The sequence below is a fragment of the Oncorhynchus keta genome, chromosome 24 (genome assembly GCF_023373465.1).
Source record: "Oncorhynchus keta strain PuntledgeMale-10-30-2019 chromosome 24, Oket_V2, whole genome shotgun sequence".
In the NCBI taxonomy this organism is placed as follows: Eukaryota; Metazoa; Chordata; class Actinopteri; order Salmoniformes; family Salmonidae; genus Oncorhynchus; species Oncorhynchus keta.
In genome coordinates, this window is record NC_068444.1 from 31,484,560 (window position 1) to 31,506,682 (window position 22,123).

Sequence of the window (22,123 nt, forward strand, 5' to 3'; positions counted from 1 at the left end):
CCTAAAAATAGCTGTGCAACGCTCCCCATCCAACCTGACAGAGTTTGAGAGGTCCCCCCCCCCCGCATTTCATTCTATCAATGACACACACAGAATCTGTCCACAAGAGATTGAGGAGTCCAGACTGCTTATGAGATAAGGAAACAAATATCTGAATACATTCTTTTGCTAAACCTTCCCATTTACGTTTACAGTTACTACCTTTTAAAGGCCCAGTAAAGGTGCCGCCAAACAAAGCCATTTGTGATAATCGTCTGCCGTTAAAAGACGAAAGCACTGGAAGCGTTATACATGTAGGCTATACATGTAACATTTCTACCTCAATCACATATCAGTAATATTGAAGGAATAAAAACCCACTTGAGAAAAACTGTCCAGTGTAGCCAGCTGTTGTGTGTAGGGTACATCTCCCTGTTTTGTGATTAGTTCAAGTTTGAGAGGATTACAACAGTTACAACACATTCACATTGCAACTCTTCCTCAAGTCCTTGCAACAGATGTTTCACAACCGTTTTTGTGAATGAAATGTTCAATATACTTCCCTTAAAGGTTCAATGCCGCTGTTTTTATCTCAATATAAAATAATTTCTGGGTAACAATTAAGTACCTTACTACTTATTGTTTTAAATTAAAATGGTCAAAAAGAAACACGGCTTCTTAGCAAAGACTAATATCTGTGAGTGATATCAACACATCGGCTTCAATATCCAGTCCATGGGTGCAGTATTGACCCCTGGACACACAAACACACACACAGTCTTGTACAACTAACCTTGTGGGGACACACAGTTCTGTCCCATTCAAAATCCTATTTTCTCTAACCTTAACCCTAACCCGAAAACATACCCTACACCTCATTCTAACACTAATTCTAACCTTAACCCTAAACCCCCTAGAAATAGCATTTGACCTTGTGGGGACTAACAAAATGTCCCCAGTTGATCTCATTTTTGTTTGTTTACTATTCTTGTGGGGACTTCTGGTCCTCCTTCACTCACACACACACACACACACACACACACACACACACACACACACACACACACACACACACACACACACACACACACACACACACACACACACACACACACACACACACAGTACTACTGTCTAGACTGTTGAGAGTACTGCCTCGGGGTGCACTGCATGCCTCATGAGTTTGAAGCTTTCGCTCTCAGCAGGCCGTCGTGACTGACCTCTGTTCTCTCCACTCCATCCTCTCATCATCCCCACCCCTCCGTTTTCCCATCTTTTCATCTTCTTATCATCTGGCCATTTTGTGGTGATGGCAGATCTGGAATTACTCTGAGCCCTAATGCTGTGCCTCCTTTGGTGAAATGACCAGCTATTTACAAGGCTGGCAAAGGGCATTTACGGAGGACGGTTATTTGTTATAGTGTGTAGGATTGTGGGTGTGTGTCTCTCTGTTTCTGTCTGTCTCTTTATGCTCCTGTGTGTCTGTCTTTCTTTGTCTACATTTTAAAAATAAACATGATTCCATGTACAGTTGTAAGACAACCAGCTGCAATAGGATTGGGAGTTTGCTCAACATTTGGGTAGATACAGTGACCTCTGTAATTATTCAGACAGTTTGGATCTGAAAGTGCATACTTTCAGCTTTAATTTGAGGGTATTTGTCTGTATTGGGTGAACGGTTTAGAAATGACCACATTTTTTTGTACATAGGCACCCCATTTTAGGGGACCAAAAATATTGGGACAAATTCACTTATATGTGTTTGCTGTTTGTTTGGGTTCAGATTCATTTCTGCCCAATAGAAAATAATTGTAAATAATTCATTGTGTCATTTTGGAGTCACCTTTATTGTAAATAAGAATAGAATATGTTAAACACTTCTATAACCTGAATACTTATGTAAATGTGATATAATTTTTTTTATAAATGAGCAAAAACATCTAAACCTGTTTTTGCTTTATCATTATGGGGTATTGTGTGTATATAGAGGGGGGCGGACGGACGATTTAAACCTCTTAAGGATCGGACCCTTTTTTTAAATAAATTTTCTCCTAAAATGACATACCCAAATCTAACTGCCTGTAGCTCAAGACCTGAAGCAAGGATATGCATATTATTGATACCATTTGAAAGGAAACACTTTGAAGTTTGTAGAAATGTGAAATGAATGTAGGAGAATATAACACATTAGATCTGGTAAAATATAATACAAACAAAAAAACATGCGTTTTCTATTTTTTAACATTTTTTCCATCTTTGAAATGGAAGAGAAAGGCGATAATATCATATAGGAGTTTAGACGCAATTTAGATTTTGGCCACCAGTTGGCAGCAGTGTATGTGCAAAGTTTCAGACTGATCCAGTGAAGCATTGCAATACGGCAAAATATTTGTATGCCCAAATATGCCGAATCAATCAATTGATACATTTTCGAGTACATACAAAGATGATATGGTAAAACAAAATGTATGTGTACACACTCCCAGGAACGTCATACATGATGGATAATTAGCTTCCCTACAGAAAAAACACTAACCTTCACACATCTAGATGGTCGGGTGGGGTGGGTGTGGGTCCAGAGACAGCAGGGGTTCAAACTGTAGAACCCAGTTGCTACATTTTAATATAAAAATGAATTTTATCAAACAAAACTATGCTTCATTTTATCTTTGGGACCCTCAGGATGACAAGTCAGAGCAAGATTATTGAATGTAAGTACATGATTTACCTTCAGAGGTGAATGTATCAAACAATTTTTTTAAAGAAAGATATTGTTTGATTGTTCCCCCATTTTAGGGGACCAAAAGACAAATTCACTGTGTATTGAAGTAGTAAAAGTATTTTGTCCCATATCAGATCAAATGTAATTTGTCACATACACATAGTTAGCAGATGTTAATGCGAGTGTAGCGAAATGCTTGTGCTTCTAGTTCCGCCAATGCAGTAATAACCAACGAGTAATCTAACCTAACAATTCCACAACTACTACCTTATACACACACAAGTGTAAAGGGATAAAGAATATGTACATGAAGATATATGATTGAGTGATTGTACAGAACGGCATAGGCAAGATACAGTAGATGGTATCGAGTACAGTATATACATATGAGATGAGTAATGTAGGGTATGTAAACATAAAAGTGGCATAGTTTAAAGTGGCTAGTGATACATGTATTACATAAAGATGGCAAGATGCAGTAGATGGTATAGAGTACAGTATATACCGTGGGGAGAACAAGTATTTGATACACTGCCGATTTTGCAGGTTTTCTTTACTTACAAAGAATGTAGAGGTCTGTAATTTTTATCATAGGTACACTTCAACTGTGAGAGACTGATTCTAAAACAAAAATCCAGAAAATCACATTGTATGATTTTTAAGTAATTATTTAGCATTTTATTGCATGACATAAGTATTTGATACATCAGAAAAGCAGAACTTAATATTTGGTACAGAAACCTTTGTTTGCAATTACAGAGATCATACGTGTCCTGTAGTTCTTGACCAGGTTTGCACACACTGCAGCAGGGTTTTTGGCCAACTCCTCCATACAGACCTTCTCCAGATCCTTCAGGTTTCAGGGCTGTCGCTGGGCAGTACGGACTTTCAGCTCCCTCCAAAGATTTTCTATTGGGTTCAGGTCTGGAGACTGGCTAGGCCACTCCTGTCAGGGTTTACCAGAATTGGACCCAGAAGCAGACCAGGACAAGGAGAGTAGGAAGAAGGTGAGTATTTATTTACAAGTGAATGTAAATGGGTAGATATATCCAGGTGGCGTAGCGGGCAGCAGTGGTGAGTTGATGGGAGTAAATAGGTGGATCCAATGGGGTAGCGGAATCCTCTGACGACCAGGCGGGAATGGGGTAAATGATCCGGGTGAGTAACTGAAGACAGAACAAACGGAGGTAAGTTTAAGGCAAGCAATACGTAAAAAACAACAAAACAAATTCTATCCAACTTGAGGCTGATACTATGGCACAACATACTGTTCATGGCTAACGATCCGGCAGGGAATGGATGTCAGGTCAGAGCTTTTGAAGGGGAGAGGTGATGATCAGGACAGGTGTGCAGATTATTGATGGGATACAGGTGCGGGTGAACATCGATCTCCCAACAAGCTAATTCGCCCGGCAACCAGACAGGGTGCGTTCCAGGACACCGGAAACACACTCCAGGACAGAAACACAGGCAAACACAAACTCGGGAAGCGGGATTCGTGACAGTACCCCCCCTCCGACGAACGCCACCGGGCGGACTACCTGGAGCGCCAGGGTGGAGGCGGTAGAAGTCACGAAGCAGGTCGTCATCAAGGATCTGACGCAGAGGAATCCAACTCCTCTCCTCTTGATCATATCCTTCCCAATCCACGAGATATTGGAAACCTCGACTCCGCCGTCTGGAATCCATTATGCGGCGCACCGTGTAGGCAGGACCACCTCCGATCATCCGAGGAGGAGGAGGACGAGGAGGAGGGGGCAACAGAGGACTGAGGAGAACCGGCTTGAGGCAGGAGACATGAAAGGTGGGGTGTACTCGAAGCGTTGCCGGCAATTTGAGTCGGACCACAACAGGGTTAATGATTCTTTCCACCACAAACGGACCAATGAGCTTTGGTGACAGTTTCCTCGACTCAGTCCGTAGAGGAAGATCCCGTGTAGCCTACCAAACCTTTTCTCCGATGGTATAAGCGGGAGCAGGAATACGGCGACGATTCGCCTGGATCTGATACCGGTCAGAAACTCTAAGGAGGACCTTCCTGGCCCGATGCCAGGTCCGGTGGCAATGACGAATGTGGGCCTGGACAGAAGGAACCGAAAGATCCCTCTCCTGAGAAGGAAAGAAGGGAGGTTGGTATCCGTACAGGCATTGGAAGGGGGACATCCCAGTGGCAGATGAAGGAAGGGTATTATGGGCATACTCGACCCAGGGTAATTGAGATGACCAAGAGGTGGGATCAGAGGAGACAAGACAACGCAGCGTGGACTCCATCTTCTGGTTGGCTCTCTCCGCCTGATCATTAGATTGTGGGTGAAATCCAGAAGTGAGACTGACTGTAGCTCCAATGGCCAAACAGAAGGATCTCCAGACAGCAGAGGTAAACTGAGGACCACGGTCAGAAACAATGTCACTGGGCAATCCGTGGACCCTGAAAACCTCCCTAACCAGGATCTCGGACGTCTCCGTGGCAGATGGAAGCTTGGAGAGAGGGACAAAATGAGCAAACTTGCTGAATCTGTCCACAATGGTCAGAATGACCGTGTTCCCAACAGAAGGGGGCAATCCCGTGACAAAATCCAGGGCCAGATGCGACCAAGGTCGCCGAGGAATAGGTAGGGGGTGAAGAAGCCCAGAGCTGGGCCGATTGGTACTTTTGTTCTGAGCACAAACAGGACATGCGGCAACAAACCTCCGGGTATCTTCTCCCATGTCAGGCCACCAAAATCGTCTGCGCAGTAGCGCCATAGTCCGAGCAACGCCAGGGTGACAAGCTATCTTGCTGGCGTGGGACCACTGAAGAACAGCAGAACGGACCGACTCAGGCACGAACAACCGACCGGGTGGACCGTTACCGGGTCCGGGCTGCGTCCGAAGGGCCACCATCACATCCTCCTCAATCCTCCATGTAACGGCTCCCACAACAAGGTTCTGGGGAAGAATCGTCTCAGTCTTGGCCCCACTCTCATCCGTCTTGGAGAACATCCGGGACAAGGCGTCCGCTTTGCCGTTCTTCGACCCAGGTCGGAACGTCAGGGAAAAATTGAAGCGTCCAAAAAACAAAGCCCACCTGGCCTGACGGGAGTTGAGACGTTTAGACGATTGCACGTAAGCCAGATTCTTGTGGTCAGTCCAGACCACAAACGGTTGCTCCGCTCCCTCCAACCAGTGACGCCACTCCTCCAAGGCAAGCTTCACAGCGAGAAGCTCCCGGTTACCCACATCGTAGTTTCTCTCAGCTGGTGAAAGACGACAAGAGTAGAAGGCGCAGGGATGGAGTTTACCGTCAGTGGAGCTACGCTGAGACAGGATGGCGCCCACCCCCACATCAGATGCGTCCACCTCAACAACAAACTGACGGGAAGTGTCAGGTTGAGAGAGAATCGGCGCGTTGGTGAATCGGCTCTTCAAGTTCAGAAATGCTCGGTCTGCCTCAGGAGTCCAACAGAAAATTCTGGTGCAAGACGTCAAAGCAGTTAAAGGGGCGGCCACCCGGCTGTAATCACGGATAAACCTCCGATAGAAGTTTGCAAATCCCAGGAATCTCTGGAGCTGCAATCTCGTACCGGGCCGGGCCCAATCCCGAACCGCCCGAACCTTCTCTTGGTCCATCTTGATCTCACCCCTGGAGATGATGTACCCGAGGGAGGATGTAGTGTGGGCGTGAAAATCACACTTCTCTGCCTTCACAAACAGACGGTTCTCCAATAACCGCTGCAGGACCTGCTTAACATGCTGGATGTCGCTGGAAAGCTCCTTGGAGAAAATCAGGATGTCATCCAGGTAAACGAACACAAACAGACCGATCATATCCCTCAGGACGTCATTCACCAAACTTTGGAACACTGCTGGAGCGTTGGAAAGTCCAAACGGCATCACCTGGTACTCGAAATGTCCCATAGGTGTATTGAATCCAGTCAACCACTCGTCCCCCTCCTTGATCCGAACCAGATGATACGCATTGCGTAGATCAAGCTTCGTAAACACAGTAGCACCCTGTAAAGAATCGAAAGCGGAGCTCATCAAGGGCAAGGGGTACTTGTTCTTGACCGTAATATCATTCAACCCCCGATAATCAATACACGGTCGAAGAGAGCCATCCTTCTTACTCACAAAAAAAAATCCAGCTCCCAGGGGTGATGACGAGGGACGAATGAGACCTGCAGCAAGTGATTCCTTTATGTAGGTCTCCAGGGCTTCCCGCTCAGGTCGAGAAATACTGTATAACCGTCCCTTGGGAAAGGCAGCTCCAGGGAACAGCTTAATTGTACAATCATAAGGTCGGTGGGGAGGAAGTGACTGAGCTTTCTGCTTACTGAACACCTCACCCAACTCGTGATATGTTTCAGAGTGGTTGCTTCAATGGCCTCCGGTAATTGCTCCTCGGAAAGCCCCAGCTGTACCACTCCACCACTCCCAAACTTAACGAGCCGAGCAGTTTAACGGGCGCTGAGAACAAACGGAGATGTAATGTCCCGAGCTACCACAGTAGAGGCAGCTTTTGGTCTCACGTCTACATTGGCGCTCGTCCTTAGTTAACCCGTGTCGCCCCACTTGCATAGGTTCAGGATCTGGCGGCAGGACTCCTCCACTAATCCCGTGTGAGGGAAAATGATCAACCCGTTCTGGTCCACTTCCTGACCCGAATGGTAACCGAGTCTCAGATTGATTAGATGGACCCCACTGCTTCTTCCTCCTTCTCTCTCGGACTCTATTATCTACCCGAATAGCTAAGGTGACCAAACTATCTAGGTCACTAGGCTCTGGATAGGAGATCAGCTCGTCCTTAAGTTGCTCCGACAACCCCTGGTAAAAAAACGCTTGTAGTGATTCCTCATTCCAACCACTCTCCACAGCCAATGTCCTGAATTCTATCACAAAGTCTGCCACACTGCGACCTCCTTGGCGAAGAGAGAACAAACGTTTAGCTGCGTCCTTACCTCGGACTGGATGGTCAAAAAGCTTTCTCATCTCTGCCGTGAAACCCTGGTATGACGTCATGCATGTGTCCCGTCGTTCCCAAACAGCTGAAGCCCATTCCAGAGCTCTACCACGCAGCAGCTCAATAACAAAAGCTATCCTAGCCTTATCTGTGGCGTAAGAATAGGGCTGCAGATCAAAAACTAACCCACACTGTAAAAGAAATGAACGGCATCCTCCCAGATCTCCCTCGTACTTCTCCGGTGTCGGAACCTTGGGCTCACGGAAGGAACCCGCTCCCGAATCGGCAGGTGATATGGGTGAAACAGGTGGTGGATGATCCGCCGGCAACCTGAGCTGATCCTGGATACTCGTGAATCTATCCGATAAGTTCCGGATTGAACCCGCTATCTCGTGTAGCGCCGTGTTGTGTTGTCCCAACATCTTCTCCTGCTGGGTAATTGTATGGCAAACGGAGTCCAGGTCCGCTGGGTTCATCACTGGCCGGATCGTTCTGTCAGGGTTTACCAGAATTGGACCCATTCGTGACACTCCAGGACCTTGAGATGCTTCTTACGGAGCCACTCTTTAGTTGCATGATTTATGAAATGCAATAATGTCCAGAGTGCATCATTGATTCGTTAACTCCACCATTAATAGCGACGTTCTATGCTCTTTTCCTCCGAGCCACTCATTACACACACACACACACACACACACACACACACACACACACACACACACACACACACACACACACACACACACACACACACACACACACACAAAGTTGAGAGAAGTCGTTACAGCCCAAGCTCATAGGACACCATTACCCAGACTGCATCATTAATCAATCTCTAAACACGCCGTAGTTACCTCTCCGCCACAGCCTCAGAGGATAGTGAGATGAAGGGGAGAGCGGCACTGTGAATAATTATGTTTATCAATGTCTGACATCTCACACACATTGTGATGTTACCTTGAGGCAAATTGTCTGGTATAATTGCAAATGTCAGAAATGCTCTGATTATGAGAAACCTAAAAGATTATTGCCAAGTGATGTTGAGGGTATAAAAAAGGCAAATTGCAATTCCCCCAGAGTGCTTTATAGTCACGAATGACAGGTTACGCAGTCATCGCATATAATGACACCAAGGAAATGTCTTTTATGGTATAAGATTAGGTTTATAATAATCCATACATCAAAATTGGAAAACTAGGTTAATATGCAATCTAAGCCCCCCCTATATCAACCTCCTGGCCCCGTTCTTTCTTGTCAAACAGATCTTTGAAAGGAAAACGTGTTTGTTAACATTTTCAAAGCTCCCTTTCTTTGCAGGTTAAAAGGAGTCGAGTCACAGGTGGCAGAATAGACTCCACAATTACACAGCAGATAGGCCTGTAATCGCAATGCCAGGACAGCCACAGAGTTTGAAGGTAAAATCTCATCTGGGTGTTATAGAAAAAAGGTCATATGGTGCTGACTTAGTATTACACCTCAGAGGTCCGGTTTCAACGTCAACACATAGGCTACAGCTGCTGCATATCACACAGGGATAATGTTGAGTGAATAATGCTGAACGTGACCGGGATAACATATATAGGGATAATGTGATGAGGCTGATAAATGTTAAATGCATCAGATTTATTCTAGGAACAATATAAGACCTATAATATACACGTATTTGTAACTTATTCCTTGACACCCAATCTGAAACTAACTGCAGCTAATTGTTAAGTGTTGCAGTCATTTCAGTCGCTGTAGTAGCTAACGTCTATGGTGTTGAGTCATCCGGATAGATAGACACACTGGCTTCACTCAAAACCAGTGGCATGTCAAATCAAATTGTATTTGTCACATGCGCCGAATACAACAGGTGTAGGAGCTTACAGTGAAATGCTTACTTACAAGCCCTTAACCAACAATGCAGTTTTAAGAAAAATACAACACAAAAAATAAATAAAAGTAACAAATAATTAAAGAGCAGCAGTAAAATAACAATAGCGCAGCTACTGTATATCCAGGGGGTACCGGTACAGAGTCAATGTGTAGGGGCACCGGTTAGTCGAGGTAATATGTACATGTAGGTAGAGTTATTTAAGTGACTATGCACAGATAATAACAGAGAGTAGCAGCAGCATAAAAGAGGTGGGGGCAATGCAAATGGTCTGGGTAGCCATTTGATTAGATGTTCAGGAGTCTTATGGCTTGGGGTTAGAAGCTGTTTATAGAAGCCTTTTGGACCTAGACTTAACGTTCCGGTACCGCTTGCCATGCGGTAGCAGAGGGAACAGTCTATGACTAGGGTGGCTGGAGTCTTTGACAATTTTTAGGGCCATCAAATCAAAGTTTTTGTCATGTGTGCAGAATTCAGCGGGTGTAGACCTTACAGTGAAATTCTTACTTACAGGCTCTAACCAATAGTGCAAAAAAGGTATTAGGTGAACAATAGGTAGGTAAAGAAATAAAACAACAGTAAAAAGACAGACTACATACATTAGCGAGGCTATAAAAGTAGCGAGGCTACATACAGACACCGGTTAGTCAGGCTGATTGAGGTAGTATGTACATGTAGATATGATTAAAGTGACTATGCATATATGATGAACAGAGAGTAGCAGTAGCGTAAAAGAGGGGTTGGCGGGTGGTGGGTGGGACACAATGCAGATAGCCCGGTTAGCCAATGTGTGGGAGCACTGGTTGGTCGGCCCAATTGAGGTAGTATGTACATGAATGTATAGTTAAAGTGACTATGCATATATGATAAACAGAGAGTAGCAGCAGCGTAAAAAGAGGGGTTGGGGGGTGGCACACAATGCAAATAGTCTGGGTACCCATTTGATTACCTGTTCAGGAGTCTTATGGCTTGGGGGTAAAAACTGTCTTTTTGGCTGGGGTCTTTTAGGGCCTTCCTCTGACACCGCCTGGTGTAGAGGTCCTGGATGGCAGGCAGCTTAGCTCCAGTGATGTACTGGGCCATACACACCACCCACTGTAGTGCCTTGCGGTCAGAGGCCGAGCCTTTGCCGCCAGGCAGTGATGCAACCGGTCAGGATGCTCTCGATGTTGCAGCTGTAGAACCTTTTGAGGATCTCAGGACCCATGCCAACATTTTTTAGTTTCCTGAGGGGGAATAGGCTTTGTCGTTCCGTCTTCACAACTGTCTTGGTGTGTTTGGACCAATCTAGTTTGTTGTTGATGTGGACACTAAGGAACTTGAAGCTCTCAACCTGCTCCACTACAGCCCCGTCGATGAGAATGGGGGCGTGCTCGGTCCTCCTTTTGCTGTAGTCCACAATCATATCCTTCGTCTTGGTAACATTGAGGGATAGGTTGTTATTCTGGCACCCCCCAGCCAGGTCTCTGACCTCCCTATCTGTCTCGTCGTTGTCGGTGATCAGGCCTACCACTGTTGTGTCGTCTGCAAACTTAATGATGGGGTTGGAGTCGTGCCTGGCCATGCAGTCGTGGGTGAACAGGGAGTACAGGAGGGGACTGAACACGCACCCCTAGGGAGCACCAGTGTTGAAGATCAGCCTGGCAGATGTGTTGCTACCTACCCTCACCACCGGAGGGTGGCCCATCAGGAAGTCCAGGATCCAGTTGCAGAGGGAGGTGTTTAGTCCCATGATCCTTAGCTTAGTGAAGAGCTTTGAGGGTACTATGGTGTTAAACGCTGAGCTATAGTCAATTAATAGCATATGTGTTCCCTTTGTCCAAGTGGGAAAGGGCAGTGTGGAGTGCAATAGAGATTGCATCATCTGTGGATCTTTTTGGGCGGTATGCAAATTGGAGTTGGTCTAGGGTTTCTGGGATAATGGTGTTGATGTGAGCCATTACCAACCTTTCAAAGCACTTCATGGTTATGGACGTGAGTGCAACGGGTCGGTAGTCAGTTAGGCAGGTTGCCTTTGTGTTCTTGGGCACAGGGACTATGGTGGTCTGCTTAAAACATGTTGGTATTACAGACTCAATCAGGGACATGTTGAAAATGTCAGTGAAGACACCTGCCAGTTGGTCAGCACATGCCCGGAGCACACATCCTGGTAATCCGTCTGGCCCCACAGCCTTGTGTATGTTGACCTGTTTAAAGGTCTTACTCACATCAGCTACGGAGAGCGTGATCACACAGTCGTCCGGAACAAGTGTGATTTAGCTCATCTCGTAGGCTAGTGTCACTGGGCAGCTCGCGGCTGTGCTTCCTTTTGTGGTCTGTAATAGTTTGCAAGCCCTGCCACATAAGACGAGCATCGGGCCGGTGTAGTATGATTCAATCTTAGCCCTATATTGACGCTTTGCCTGTTTGATGGTTCGTCGCAGGGCATAGCAGGATTTCTTGTAAGCTTCGGGGTTAGAGTCCCGCACCTTGAAAGCGGCAGCTCTACCCTTTAGCTCAGTGCGAATGTTGCCTTCTGGTTAGGGTATTTTTTACGTACAGTCACTGTGGGAACGACATCCTCGATGCACATATTGATAAAGCCTCCTCTGACCTCCTCCCTATAGGCTGCCTCATCATTGTCGGTAATCAGGCCTACCACTGTTGTGTCATCAGCAAATTTAATGATGGTGTTGGACTCATGTTTGGCAACACAGTCGTGGCTGAACAGGGAGTACAGGAGGGGACTAAGCACGCACCGCTGAGGGACCCCTGTGTTGAGGATCAGCGTAGCAGACGTGTTGCTGCATTATTAAAATACTCACAATTTCATAGTATTTTTCCAATCTCATTGTGTGGAAATACATATAAAACAATGGAAAATCACATGTTTGACTTCACTGGGCCTTTAATTTGAGCCAGTTTACTATTTCACCTTTATTTAACCAGGTAGGCCAGTGCTCAACCTGCTACAGCAACAGGAAATGTGAATTTTATGTGGATTATAATTCATATACATTTTTGTAGTGGTTGATACATTTTTTGTAAGGGAAAATCAAGCCTGAAATTTCAAAGGGGAAATTACAAACTTCAGAAGCCCTACCTCAAATACACCAAAAAATGTAATATAGCCCCACATTGCAGGAAAGTTCTCCTGCAACAGGGTGATCAAATGAAGATCCAACTGAGCACAGAAGTCAGTTCAATGACCTAGTTTTGATTTACATTTGGTTGAGGTGTCAATTAACCTGAATTCAACGTGAAATCAACAAAAAATGTCAATGTTATTGGATTTAGATAGAAATTTGTGTGAAATAAATACAAAATCCCCTTACGTCCATGACTTTTTTCCACATTGATTCAACGTCACGACATTGCATTTTCGGGTTGAAATGACAGGTAACAACATTGATTCAACCAGTTTTTGACCAGTGGGATCCTACATCTGTATGGCCTAGCAGCCTGGGGAGCACTGTGTCATTCCAAACCACTCCTCCATGTTCAGCTAATTCAATTAAATACAGCCTGCTGGTCTCCCTCTTGGGAGTTTGGGAGTTGATGAAAAGAAAATAATGAAGGCTCGAACCTAATTGGAATTGCAAATAAAGGTATAGTTTTACTGGGAGCGTACCACTTGGATTTATAGTGTGCTTGTGTTGTCACAAAAACAATTGGTTTTAATCAGCTGTTAAGGCCATTAGGACAGGGTTGGTAAGAATGCAACCAGAGGCAAACAAACAATTCATATTTTATGGACTGTTTAGAGTGGAATTACTGATGCAGATCCAAGGCTTATTATTTTGTGGAAAAAGTTTCAAAGTTGTTGAAATTTTGGTAGCTTAAATATGTCAAACTTAGTAATTTAGAAAACTGCTGTGTCACCGTACAGAGCAAACGGTTTTCGGCTCCTCTCCTCCACCTTTTCTGTAAAGCACACTTTATTTCTTTCCCCCTCTCTCTCTCTGCCCCCAGCTTTCTCTCTCTCTCTCTCTCCCCCCCAGCTTTCTCTCTCTCTCTCTCTCTCTGCCCCCAGCTTTCTCTCTCTCTCTCTCTCTCTCTCTCTCTCTCTCTCTCTCTCTCTCTCTCTCTCTCTCTCTCTCTCTCTGCCCCCAGCTTTCTCTCTCTCTCTCTCTCTGCCCCCAGCTTTCTCTCTCTCTCTCTCTCTGCCCCCAGCTTTCTCTCTCTCTCTCTCTCTCTCTCTCTCTCTCTCTCTCTCTCTGCCCCCAGCTTTCTCTCTCTCTCTCTCCCCCAGCTTTCTCTCTCTCTCTCTCTCTCTCTCTCTCTCTCTCTCTCTCTCTCTCTCTCTCTCTCTCTCTCTCTCTCTCTCTCTGCCCCCAGCTTTCTCTCTCTCTCTCTCTCTCTCTCTCTCTCTCTCTCTCTCTCTCTCTGCCCCCAGCTTTCTCTCTCTCTCTCTCTCTGCCCCCAGCTTTCTCTCTCTCTCTCTCTCTGCCCCCAGCTTTCTCTCTCTCTCTCTCTGCCCCCAGCTTTCTCTCTCTCTCTCTCTGCCCCCAGCTTTCTCTCTCTCTCTCTGCCCCCAGCTTTCTCTCTCTCTCTCTCTCTCTCTCTCTGCCCCCAGCTTTCTCTCTCTCTCTGCCCCCAGCTTTCTCTCTCTCTCTCTCTCTGCCCCCAGCTTTCTCTCTCTCTCTCTCTCTGCCCCCAGCTTTCTCTCTCTCTCTCTCTCTGCCCCTGCCCCCAGCTTTCTCTCTCTCTCTCTCTCTCTGATACACTCCATCACTCAAACTTCAGCCTCCGATCTCTGACTCGTGACTCAGAACTTAAAATGTCACACTTTTCACAAAGAATATTAACTGGTTGCCCAAATGACATCCCTACAGTCTGTATTTACCTCTGTGGAAGATAGAGATAATGTTATAGGTGGGTGATCGCACCCAGGTCAATCAGAAATTCAGTTTGCTTCCTCCCAAGGCTTCTTCCTTCCTGGTGTTTTTTTTCTTTCCACAATTTCCTTGGCTTGCTTTTTTGAGAATTTTAGTAATGGGCTGACGTCAAGCACTTGTTGGCAAATTAAGTAGCAAAATGACCCATAAAAGATACAATCTGACTGATAGATTGAGATGTATCCAACAGCCCAATCATCAAGCCTTCAAAAATACTTTCCGGTCGAAATCCCAAATGAGCGATGTGAGTTATCAGGACCGTCAAGAATGCTTTCACACTTTTGTATAACTGAAATGACAGACATTTCACCTTGCCAATCGTATAGGCTTTAGTTCTGTCCGACTCAACAGTATTCCCAGTGTCTAGGACTGGTATTTGTCAGCACAACCACAGCTGTATATAGGCTGTTTCTCACTCAGAATGGGGCTGAAACACACCCGTCAGCACATTAATGCAGAGAAGCGTTATATTACAGGGAAAACCCCTTCTCATTCAGCTCCAGAGGCCCCACTACTTCACCGAAGAAATTGTTCCTTGTTGAGATTTTCATGAAGGCTGCTGGTCATTGACAGTAACAAGGTGTACTACATCGACCATGCAGTGACAGTCAATACAAGGTTCTGGATATGCAAAATATTTTCAGCCACTCTTGAAATGCAACTGGAGGTTCAATAAAAATGGGGTCTTTATTATGATTTTTTTTTGCGTGACTTAATGTCTTCGATGTATACCATGGTCCTCTCTTATTTCTTATTTTGATAGTTATTTTTATATTCTTATTTGTTATGGTTTTTTATATTGAATACTGCACTGTTAGGCAAGGCTTGCAAGTTAAGCATTTCATTGTACTTGTGCATGTGACAAAAAACCTGAAACTTAGTAATGAGAAGGATGGTATGGAATGTATAGCAGCTGTATTACGGGATCTTGACTAATTCAGCTTATTTTCAATGTTTTTCTGTGCAGATCTGAACTTTTTTGTACATAATGTTTCCGCCATCATTTCCTATGACCGAAAAGAGCTTCTGGACATTAGAACAACCATCACTAACCTCGATTTGGATGAAGATTTCGACTCCAACGGGTCGGCGGCTGTCACGTTCTGACCCTAGTTCTTGTGTTATTTGTTTGTTTTAGTTGGTCAGGACGTGAGTTGGGTGGGCATTCTATGTTTTGTATTTCTAGGTTGGTTTTCTGTGTTCGGCCTAGTATGGTTCTCAATCAGAGGCAGGTGTCGTTAGTTGTCTCTGATTGAGAATCATACTTAGGTAGCCTGGGTTGCACTTGTTTTGTGGGTGATTGTCTCAGTGTCTGTGTTTGTTCGCCACACGGTACTGTTTCGGTTTTGTTCACGTTTATTATTTTTGTATTAGTGTTCATGATGAGTTTTTTCATATTAAAAACATGGACACTTACCACGCCGCATCTTGGTCCGATCCTTGCTACACCTCCTCAGAAGAGGAGGAGGAAAACCCTCACAGCGGGGCAGGATATACTGCTCACCCCGGGCCTGGCCACAACCACTGACACTCAGAAGAGAAGGAGTCGGCGATATAGGGGTCGGCGTGCTGGCTCCCTGATGAAACTGTGGCTTTGAGTAAATAAACCACCTCTAACCTCTGTTCTTTTTGGCGAATGTACAATGACTGGAGAACAAAGTAAACAAGCTCAGTTCGAGACTATCCTGTCAATGGGACCTAAAAACTGTAATATAATATGTTTCTCTGAAACTTGTCTGAACAAGGTAATGAATAATCTACAACTAGCTGGTTTTTCTATGCATTGGCAGGACAGTCTGTCAACATCGGGTAAGCTCAAGGGGAGTGGTGTGTGTCTCTTTGTTAACAACAGCAGGTGCACAATCTCTAATATTAAGGAAGTCTCAAGGTTCTGCTCCCCTGAGTTAGAATACTTCATGATAAGCTGTAGACCCTACTATTTACCAAGAGAGTTTTCATCTATATTTTCGGAGCTGTCTATTTGCAGACTCCAAACCGATGCTGACACTATGTCGGCACTCAACGAGCTGTATAGGGCCATAAACGAACAAGAAATGCTCACCGAGGCATCGCTCCTAGTTGCCAGTGATTTTAATGCAGGAAAACTGAAATCCATCTTACCTAATTTATACCAGCATGTCACCTATACAACGAGAAGGAAAAACAACTCTAGATCACCTTTACTCGGCAGGGTAGCCTCGTGGTTAGAGCATTGGACTAGTAACCAGAAGGTTGCAAGTTCAAATCCCTGAGCTGTCGTTCTGCCCCTGAACAGGCAGTTAACCCACTGTTCCTAGGCCGTCATTGAAAATAAGAATTTGTTCTTAACTGACTTGCCTAGTTAAATAAAGGTAAAATAAGAAAATAAAAAATAAATACTCCACACACTGAGGGGCATACAAAACTCTCCCTCACCCTCCATTTGCCAAATCTGACCATAACTCTGTCCTCCTGATTCCTGCTTACAAGCAGAAGCTCAAACAGGAAGTACCAGTGACACTCAATACGGAAGTGGTCCAATGAAGCAGATGCTAAGCTACAGGACTATTTCGCTAGCATGGCACTAAGGAGTTTACCACATCAGTCACCGGCTTCATTAATAAGTACATGGATGACGTCGTCCCCACAGTGACTGTCCATACATATCCCAACCAAAAGCCATGGATTACAGGTAACATCCGCACTGAGCTAAAAGCTAGAGCTGCCGCTTTCAAGGAGCGGGACACTAACCTGGATGCTTATAATCACAGTGCGTTCTCTTCCTATCCCTCAGCAAGGTCACAGAGGAGTGTGTGTCACCCCACTTACCGTCTCACGCTTCAGAAAGACACACAGCTCCTTCCCTGATTCCAACATCACATCACACAGCTTTGACGGAGCCAAGTCACCCTGGATTAGACAAGTCAATAGATAATGTATCCATCTATCTCATGCAGACAATGTATTCTCAATTAGCCTTTATCTCTATTGGTTTGAAAAGGAGGGTCACTTCTACCTACCATAATTCTAGAATGAAGGGGAAACCTGAGTGAGGAGTGATGGACAAGGTGGTCTGGGGTGTGAAGATATACTCAGTCTTGGCTGGCAATGCCCAGGGACACCTTGTTGGATTCTGACAGGCCAGGTAATCCAAACGGAATTTATTTGCGCTCTTATAATATTTCACATGATGGATGTCGCATTGGTTTTCATCCCTGGTAAAAGGCTGAATTTAACAGAGATTCAATGTAATTAGAAAAGTATATTGATGTGTTTTGATGTGATAAAAAAATGGAAAGGCAAAATATTTTAAAAGGGGTGGTGGCTGATTTAGCCTAATCAGGAGAGGGAATTGAGAGGGGGAGAGAGAGGGAGAGGGAGAGAGAGAGAAAGAGAATGAGACAGACAGGCAGAGTGTTAGAGGGAGAGAAAAAGAGGGGGACTGAGAAAGACAGGGAAAGATGAGAGATGGGGACAGAGGGGCAGAGTGTGATGGAGTGTCTGGTAAGATATAGTTCAGGACAGATGAAGTCTCTGTAGATAAAATATAAAAGCTTGGTGGCTTGACCCAAAGCAGAGACAGATGAGAGATAGAGAAAGAGAGTGACATAGAGAGAAAGAGACAGAGTTGGACTATCTGATCAAAGATAAAAGCTGGGTGGCTGGACTCAAAGCCGAGCCTGTCTGATATGTGACGGATGATAATCAGATCGCAGTAGAGAATGCTGCCACATTGGGAACACTTCAATAGAAAAGGAGCACAAATGTAGAAATGGTGCCACATCTGTCTGGCTACTGCACTGAGACTGAGACAGGTGTGACATGTCACATGGGGACATCATCTGGCTGCATTTCATTTCCAAAAATGTGCCCCCCCCCTCTTCTGTCATCTTGGCTAATCTGACTGAGATGAGAGGATAACCAGCTCCATCTAGTTTCCAATGTACTTCTCTCATCTATCCAGTCCATAGATTGACATGATTCAAGCCTATCAAATCAATGAAGGGGAGTGAGGTCAGATGGGAGGGAAAATAACATCTCTGTGTATTGAGACATAGCCAGGATGAGTGTGTTCTATACTGAACAAAAATCTAAACGTAACATGTATAGTGTTGGTTCCATGTTCCATGAGCTAAAATAAAAGATCCCAGAAATGTTCCATATAGCACAAAAAGGTATAGATTAGGGCCTAATGAATTTACTTCAATTGACTGATTTTCCTTATATCAACGTAACTCAGTAAGATTGTTGAAACGGTTGCATGTTGAGTTGATGTTTTTGTTCAGTATAGTAGCTGTGTGTTCTATTGACTATGTGTTCTACTGACTAAGAACCGGGGATAAGATCAGTGATGAGTGGATTAGCGTGAGTCAGAACAATCAGTCTGACCCCGGTTGGGAGGCTCGCTGACCCGAGGTCGCCTTGCCACTTCCGGGTTTGTGTGTGTGTGTGTGTGTGTGTGTGTGTGTGTGTGTGTGTGTGTGTGTGTGTGTGTGTGTGTGTGTGATTGCATGTGTGTGTGAGAGCGAGAGAGATGTCTTAAGTCCATCTAATTTTGTGTATAGAAGAAATCACGAGTGGTGGAGCGGTACAAGGCACTGCATTTCAGTGCTAGAGGCATCACTACAGACCCTGGTTTGATTCCTGGCTGTACCACAAACGGCCGTGATTGGGAGTCCCATAGGGCAGTGCACAATTGGCCCAGGGTTGTCCAGGTTAGGGTTTGTCCGGGGTAGGCTGTTTGTTCTTAACTGACTTGCCTAGTTAAATAAAGGTGAAATATAAAGTAAAAAACTCCTGTCACCTCTCAAACCCTCTCTGTGTATATAACTGATCAGTTTCGTCCTGACATCCACACATGCACTGTAAAGGGGTTGCCAGTGAGCTTTGCAAGTGTTCATTTGAAAAATGTATTTGATATTTTTTGATAAAGTTCATATACCAATGCCGCAAATTTGGGGTGATAGAGCTGCCACGAAATTGTGAACTGCTATAAAAAGTGGTATAGAAAAGTATTTTATAGTTTGAAAACACTAACTACAGCTCTCGACAGTAATCGTGTTACAAAATGCATTGGATTGTAGTTCAGGCCAGTAAAGCAGAAATTAGAAAATACTCAAATGTTATTGAAAAGTAATTAAATACATATTTCAAATATGTACATGTACTGTAACAGAAATACTGCCCATCTCCAGTTGTATGGCTTGTGGTGTTGGGTGGCAGTATTGTGTGGAGTGTATGGTGTTATATAACCTGTATTGGGTATCAACTGTGCTGGGTGCTTTCCGTCACTAGCAGAGCGGGGAGCCAGGGTGATTACCTAGGCCCTTAATTTACCGTTCCTGGGCCCCATGGGTATTCCCCAGTAGGATCAGTCCTCCATAGGAAGACATTGGATTCTACAGTATTTGAACAAAAGGCTGTGAAGTATTTGTAGCTAATCATATCAGTAATGTTAGTTTATCATATCAGAGCTGTAGTTCCGCCCACCGATGAAGTGGAGCAAAGCATGCTGGGCGATCTCCAGCTCAGAGGAGAAAATCAGCTCGAGAGATGTAAACCGAGCGAAAGTTCCAGCCGTCCTTGTGTTTTCCCAACACTTAGTTTCATTGTATTAGCCAAGACCGGTGAGCGTCCTTGTTGATATGTAAGTACATATTTCACATCTTACAGGTGTCTGAAGATGGACTCTGCGACCATAATGTAATTCTGCGACCTAGCTATTGTGAGCTGGCTTGCCCTGTTTTAGTTGTCAGATCATTCCGGACATTTAACCCTGTATTTGTAAAGGATAATGTCCCCTGGTGCATTGTTTGTATGCTCTGTAATTATTATATGGGTATTACATTGTGCAAGTTCATTGTGCAGTTGTAGCCCTGCACTGAAGATGATGGTGCTGTGCTTTGTAGTACACGTCCCCTTTGATCTCAAATTAGTGCAGTCACAGTCACATAGTACTGCGCTGTATGGTCCTGTATAGCATTTAGTCATCATCGTCATGTTGTAGATTGTATTCTGTCATTCACAATTGTATCTTTGTTTCTCTCTTTACTTGCAGACACACACACACACACACACACACACACACACACACACACACACACACACACACACACACACACACACACACACACACACACACACACACACACACACACACACACACACACACACACACAAACAACTTGAGGCAAGTTGCCAGGCCAATACGTGCCTTAGCCCATCCATGCTACATGCAGTGTGCGGTGCTGTCCGTGCCTGTGCATTTTCAGTGTTATTAAACCACCTCAACTGAAATCCTACCTGTCATCTGTGCCCTTACCAGCACACTGGAGCGAACACATGAAGTCAAACCTAACCTAAAGAATATACAGCCCTCACAGTATTTCAAATAAATGTTTCAAGGACAAAATAACATGTATTTAAGTATTTTTTGTTGTAGTGCAGTCAGTAATATTTGCAATCTATAAAGAGAAATACTTTAGAACACCTACTCATTCAAGGGTTTTTGTTTATTTGTACTATTCATCTACATTTAGAATAATAGTGAAGACATCAAACTATGAAATAACACACAGATTCCTGTAGTAACCAAAAAAAGTGTTAAATCAAATTCTATTTTATATTTGAGATATACAGAAGATATCCATTTTGGTAAAAGATCAAGTCCATATTACTGCAAGAACAGCTCAAATAAGCAAAGAGAAACAACAGTCCATCATTACTTTAAGACATGAAGGTCAGACAATCTGGAAAATTTAAAGAACTTTGAAAGTGTATTCAAACGCAATCGCGAAAACCATCAAGTGCTATGATGAAACTGGCTCTCATGAGGACCACCACAGGAATGGAAGAACCAGAGTTACCTCTGCTGCAGAGGATTAGTTCATTAGAGTTACCAGCCTCAGAAATTGCAGCTCAAATAAATGCTTCAGAGTTCAAGTAACAGACGCATTTCAACATCAACTGTCCAGTGGAGACTGTGTAAATCAGTAGTTCATTTTCAAATTGCTGCAAAGAAACCACTACTAAAGGACACCAATATGTCTTTTGGTCTGGAGTCCAAATTGGAGATCTTTGGTTCCAACAGCTGTGTCTTTGTGAGACGATGTGGGTGAACGGATGATCTCTGCATGTGTTTCCCACCGTAAAGCATGGAGGAGGAGGTTTTATGGTGTGAGGGTGCTTTGCTGGTGACACTGTCTGTAATTTATTTAGAATTCAAGGCACACTTAACCAGCATGGCTACCACAGCATTCTGCAGCGATACGCCATCCCATCTGTTTTGCGCTTAGTGGGTCTATCTACTATTTTCAACAGGAGAATGACCCAAAACACATCTCCAGGCTTTGTATGGGCTATTTGACCAAGAAGGAGAGTGATGGAGCGCTGCATCAGATGACCTGGTGTCACGATCTTGGAAATGAGCGTACCGAGTATAGTTCCACATATTTATTTAAGTGAAACTAACAAAACAAAATATCAAAACTTACAAAGACCGTGACGACGTAGTGCTCAAACACACTAACACAAACAATATCCCACAAACACAGGTGGGAAAAATGCTACCTAAATATGATCCCCAATTAGAGGCAACGATTACCAGCTGCCTCTAATTGGGAACCAAACCAAAACACCAACATAGAAATTTTAAACTAGAACACCCCCTCGTCACACCCTGACCTACTACACCATAGAAACAAGGGCTCTCTGTAGTCAGGGCATGACACCTGGCCTCCACAATCACCCGA